Source organism: Talpa europaea (genome assembly GCF_964194135.1).
Source record: "Talpa europaea genome assembly, chromosome: 14".
In the NCBI taxonomy this organism is placed as follows: Eukaryota; Metazoa; Chordata; class Mammalia; order Eulipotyphla; family Talpidae; genus Talpa; species Talpa europaea.
In genome coordinates this window covers 35,559,308-35,565,307 of record NC_140082.1, presented here as the reverse complement: position 1 = coordinate 35,565,307, position 6,000 = coordinate 35,559,308, and positions in this window count along the sequence as shown.

Genomic DNA, 6,000 nt, shown 5'->3' with positions numbered 1-6,000 from the left:
GGGGGCGTCTGATCCTGTGCAGATCAGTTTCAGACCCTTTCCTGAGTCTGGAGCGGGGGAGGGTGGGTGGAGAGAAACAGATAAGGAAAATGCCAGAGTGGGAGGCACCCTCCTACTCCACCCCCTGAAATCCCTCCTCCCAGCTCTCCTGAGAGTTGGAGCAGGTCCCAGGACACAGCTTCCATGGTCAAGTAACCTCACCGAGGGCTGACATTTGCAAGGACTGAATGACAAAAACAAAGTCCCAAAAGCTTCAGCAGACGCCCTCCTTTCCACCTTTTTGCCTAAAGCCTCCACACTGTCTCGTTCTCCTGCCACGCCCTGGCTCCTTTCTTTGCAAATCAGGGCATCTGGCAAGCAGGGCCAGAACAGGAGGGTATGGCCTGGCCAGCTCAGCCAGCATGGGGCCCGCCCCAGGTAATCACAATAGGCAGGAAGCTCATCTTCACAGGTAGAATTTCAGATCAAATTCAATATCATCCAGAAAAGAGGATTAAGTGGCAAGCAGGCAGCCCATCCCACTGGTCTCTTTTGTTAAGGGCCCTTCTCAAAGGCAGGATCTGCTGGCAAGAAGAAACAACCACCATTTGAATGATAGGTAGAGAGGGTATCTAAAAAAGGGGTGCTCTGCAGCCCAAAGTCCCCAGCAAACCCCAAACTGTCTTCTGTGCCTCCCACACCCAGTACTGGGAGTCAAAGTCACATAGAAGATTTAAGATCCAGCAGCTTCCAACCCTCTGGGAGGATCTGTTCTAAATCCAGTGTTGGTGACAGCCCTGCCAGTAGGTGCTTCCTCTCTGCACTACCACCTTCTGGGCCTGTCTGTCCCCCAGGAGAGTCCCTTCTTTGTCACCTGTGTGGAGGTCAGTGCCTGACAAATGCTCACATTCTCCACACCTTTGTTAAAGGATGAAAAGGAAGGAGGAAGGGAGGAGAAAAAAGAACGGATCTCTTGCCATTGGTGATGGAACCGGAGGGGATTATGTTAAGTGACTAAGTCAGAAGAGCAAGATAGATGCTGTATGATTTCATTCACACGTGAATTATTAAAAAAAAAAAAAAAAGCAAATGGCAAACAAAAACAAACTCATAGATTCAAACCACAGAAAGGAATCTATGGGGAAGGATGGGGTGGGGCAAGCGCAGGGGTCAATGGGATGACCATGAACAGAAGCTGGCCTGTGGGGGTGGGGTGGGGTGGTAAACTCAGGCATGGAGGTGTGAAGCTGCATCCCTGAAACTCACACAGTGTTATAAATTAATGCCACCTCAATAAAAAAGGAAAAAGAATGGATGAGCAGCTCACCCTTCCCAGTAAGTAGTGGCTCTGAGGTGTTTCTATTTGCATGTTTGGGACAGTTTCTTATGTGTCTGCCTCACGCATATGCCTGAAGCAGCCCAGACAATCCCCTTCCTTGCACCTGAAGTTGTTAGAGTTGAGGTAGGGGGGTGTCTGATCCTGTGTGGATCAGATTCAGACCCTTTCCTGACAGCAGGTGTGGGGACAGGGCAGGAACAACCCCTCACCATGCCCCAGACCTGTGGGAGGGAGACTGATGTCACTTCTCCAGGAGCTTTGTCTTTGGACCAATAGTTCTTAGCTTTTCCCTCCATTTCTAGAGCTGAGCCCTGCTCCTACCAGAGGCCAACACCCTTGGACTCCCTGTGCCTCCAGGAATCTAGGAACTGAATCGTGTTTTCACCATTTAACATGGCAAGAGGCCAGATGTGTCCAATGATATGTGGTAGCTGGTCCTTGATGACCGCAGCATTGGGAACCCTTAGACCAAGAACAGGGGCGTGGTCTGAGGGCAAATTCGCACTGTCCCCTCCTCCCTTGCAGACCTCTCTTACGAAGTCAGACTCCAGCCCTGAGCCTTGAGCTCACAGGACTCATAGCCATCCACCTACAGCAGCTGCCTGTCTTCCCCTGGCCTTGTTCGGCCTGTCCTGTCCCTCCTACATCCCCAAGTTAGCCACCTCCAGGACCACCTTCCAGTCCCAGTTCATCTTGCCTACCAGTGCCAAAATAATGCTGTTAAAGTACAGATTTGACCACATACATCCTCTGATTTAAAACCATCAGTGAGTCTCCATGTGGATTTCTGGGGGTGGGAGGGAGGGCAGAATAATGTGCTAATAATGCATATTATTCTATTACTTATGTAAAACTTTATCACTCACTTCAGCCTCATTTTATAACTGAGGAAACTGAGGCATCTAAGTATAACTGACTAGCCAAGGGCATGCAGTCTGGAACAAGCTCAGTCAAGATATAAAAAGAATTTCAAATTCCTGCCAGTCAAGGCCCTCTGTAAGGGGACTCCATCAGTTTCCTTATCAAACAGGCAGTATGGATACCCCCCAAAGGCTTTGCATCTTCCCACTGCCATGCATCTATTTTCATGGTTCTCTCTGTCAAGAGTATCCTCTAAACTGTTGGTCGAAAGCCTCATCAACCTTCAGCACACAGTCTGATGTCAACTGCTCAAGGCTTCTGGTCTTCACTGTGTGTGCTTGTGACTGTACTCCATCAATGGACGCCTGCCACTCACTGTCTTTGCATGTAACCATTTATACTTATGTCTCATCTCCCTTAGAAGGCAGAGACTAGAACTATCTCTCTGGTTCCTCATAGACTCATAATAAGGTGAGTGCTCAAGAACACCTTGCATGTTCTTGGAATGAGTTGATGAATAGAGGAATGGATATGTGGATGGGTGAGTAGGTGGGTGGGTGGATGGCTGAATGGATAGGTGGATGGATGGATGATGGATGAATGGATAGATGGATAGATGAATGGATGGGTAGGTGGGTGGGTTGGTGAATGCATGGATGTTACTATCACTACCACTAGAACCTCCAACATAATGCCATAACCACAAGGCTCTGAATTCAGGAACATACATTTCTTTGAGAACACTGACATCCCCTTCCTTAAGATTTGACTTCCATATGAGTCAAAGTTTAGCCAGGAAGAAAGGTAGGAGTTCCAGGATTGGCAAAATTCCTGGCACCAAGTGTCTTTAGATGGCAAGTGGTACTGCAGCTGATGGGTCACCAAGCAGAGCACCATCTGTTCCCAAACAGTGATTCAGATGTCATTGTGCAACAGCAGCCTCCTACCCACAGAGCTCTGTAAAGCTGCTCTTGCTTCCCTGAACTGAAACCATGCTGTGCCAATCTGCCCAATGGGGGAAAGGAGGGACTGGGTGTGGAAGCACCTGATAGAATCATGGTTTCCAAGGACGGTTACAACAGTGTTTCTTAGTACTGGCTTCTCAACCTTGGTTGCATAAGTACCTGGGAGTGTAGCACAGATAGCCAAGTCTGCCCCCCAGACTAGCTGGGGTGAGGGGGGGTCAGAACATCAGGGGCTCACACGTACTCTTTTCTAGAAGGTCTCCAGGTGCTTGATTTGTATAGCCAGGACTGAGGATCCCTAGTTGTAGCATTGGGAGGCACAAGTTGGAAAGGCAGAGAGAAAATTAAAAGCTCATGCCAATGCCCTGGGGTGAGCGCCAACTGCAGAAAGAAAGAGACAAGAGCACCCCGAGATGGTAAACAACAGCAGATAAGCAAGAAGGAGCTTGCAGAGTGAGGTGTTTGGGTCCTTTCCCAGATTATAATAAAGCCAAAAAGAAGGAGGAGCCCCTGAGTTCAGCTGTGCCTGGGGGGGTACAGGTAAAAGGCAGCTCTGACTTCATTAAGGAGGCTAGAAAAAGCCACCCCTGCCCCCTCTAGAGGGGAACACAGGTACCGCTGAAGTCGGGGTTGGGGGGTGTTTAATTATCCTAAAGTCAAAACCTGGACTAGTTTACAATGAAAAGGGAGCAAGATGATTGTTCACCTGGAATATGCATTCCTTGTAGCTATTGAGAATGTGCTCTTTGTGACCTTACAGGGTCACACGTGGTCTTTCCCCCTGTTTCTCTAGACAATCCCAGCCACTGGGTCCAAGTGATCTGAGTCTAAATCTCTATCTATTCTGTGGGTTAAAAGTACTACAACCTCCATATTCATTCATTCAAGAGGAATGAACTTGTGATGGTTGAGTTTGTGTGTCAACTTGAATGGGCTGAGGGATGCCCAGAAAGCTGGTCAACATCATTTCTAGGTGTGTCTATCAGTGTCGTTTTAGGAGAGATGAGCATTTGAATTGGTTGACTTAGAAAAGTGCATTTTCCTCCTTCCACCAGTCTGTTGAGCACCCCAATTTACAAAAAAATGGGGGAGGAGAAGTCTCTCTTTGCTAAAAATGGGACACCCATCTTCATCAGCTCTCAGACATGGGAGCTCCTTGTTCTTAAGATTTCCAAACTCAGGTGGAGACATGCACCATCAGGCTTCAATTCCCTGGCTTTTGGACTTTGCCTGAGATATCCACCCATGCTCCTGGGTTTCCAACTTGGAGACAGCAAATCATGGGACTTTGGGGCCTTCATAACCATGTAAGCCAATTCCTAAAATAAATATTCCTTATACATCTTTTGCTATCCTATTGGTTCTAGAGAACCCAACCCAAAACAGAAGTGCTGAGACTTTATGATCACATATGGTTTGTTTTCATGGCCCTTCAGTTGGTACATAAAAGGCACCCCATCTCTTCAGTCCCACTAAGGTTTCCCCTCGGTCTTGAATAAGACAAAGTGTGATTCCTCTTAATGCTGTTGGTGCCATGGAAGCCATATCCTGGAGGTAGGAGATAGAAAAGTGCCTCAAGGAGGAGGGAGTGCACCTGGTCCCCACTGTCTTAGTGCAGAGGGTTTTACTAAGTCAACCACACCCTACGAGTCTCTGCAAGCTACATGCAAGGAGTTTATAATCTACTATAAATATTGATGTTTTTTATTTTATTACCTGAGATTCTGAGGAGTGAAGCTAGGTTTGTTCACAGAAAATTACAGTAAGTGGTGAACTTTGAGAAGAATTGTACAGAGGGAGAAGTTTTGTTTTGTTACTGTGTACCAGGCCCAGTCCTGGAAAGCTTCCTGAAGGAGGAGGCATTTGCTAAAGACCTTGAAGAGGGGAGGGTTCATCAGGCTTGTCAGGATCATATAAAATTAGGATTTAAAAGATCTAAGGACAATCCAATAAAGATGATGTATTATTTTGTATGAGGAATTTGAAAAATCTGTTTTGAACAGAAGTAGAATAATTAATCTAAAATCAATGTATTAATTAATATCTTTAAGGATTTGAGGGGCATTTTGCTTTAGTTTAGATTTGATTTTTCCCCCAAAGCTGTTGCACTCCAATCAGCTCAGTTATTATGCTCAGTTGAATGTCAGTTTTGTGTGTGATTCTTATTTCAGATATCTAGCATCCACCAAATACTCAAAGCACACACAAATATCCATTTGATTGGACCAGTTAATAGATTTGTGAATTAAGAGAAATTTTAAAGGGACTGCCTATATTGAAAATCTACCAGAAAACTGACACCTATATTAAAAATCTACGAGAAAACTGACATTTCTATCTATAATTCATGAAATATTTGGCATTGGCGACAACTCAATAGAGAAATGAATCAGTTCAGTTCTTCTTCCCCAAAATGATAGGCCCAAAGCACAAAAAAAAAAAAAAGAACTTTCGGTTTTGTCAGGTGGTTATGATGCAATATTTAGGTGAACTGGCTGCAACTGAAATAATTTATTAGGCCAAAAGTAAAGCTTAACAAAGCTAAAAATTTAAATTGGACAAAGACAAAAACTATAGAGAAATATTCAAAAACTAACCACACAGCATTTTCAATATAAATCTCCACAATCCTTACAGTAAGGATCCTTTTAGTAAATAGAGAAGTACCAGCAAATTGACCATTTGCAGAACTGATCTTGGCAAACTGACTTGCAGTGAAGTGGCTTTCAGAGAACTGAGTTCCCTGAAGAAGTGACCTCAGGCCTCCTTGGTTCCCAATGCCTCCTGCATGTTCTAAGTCTGGGCAGGGCTGCGTGAACTCACAGGGTGAGGTGAGGTGGAAGGAAGGGGTAACCA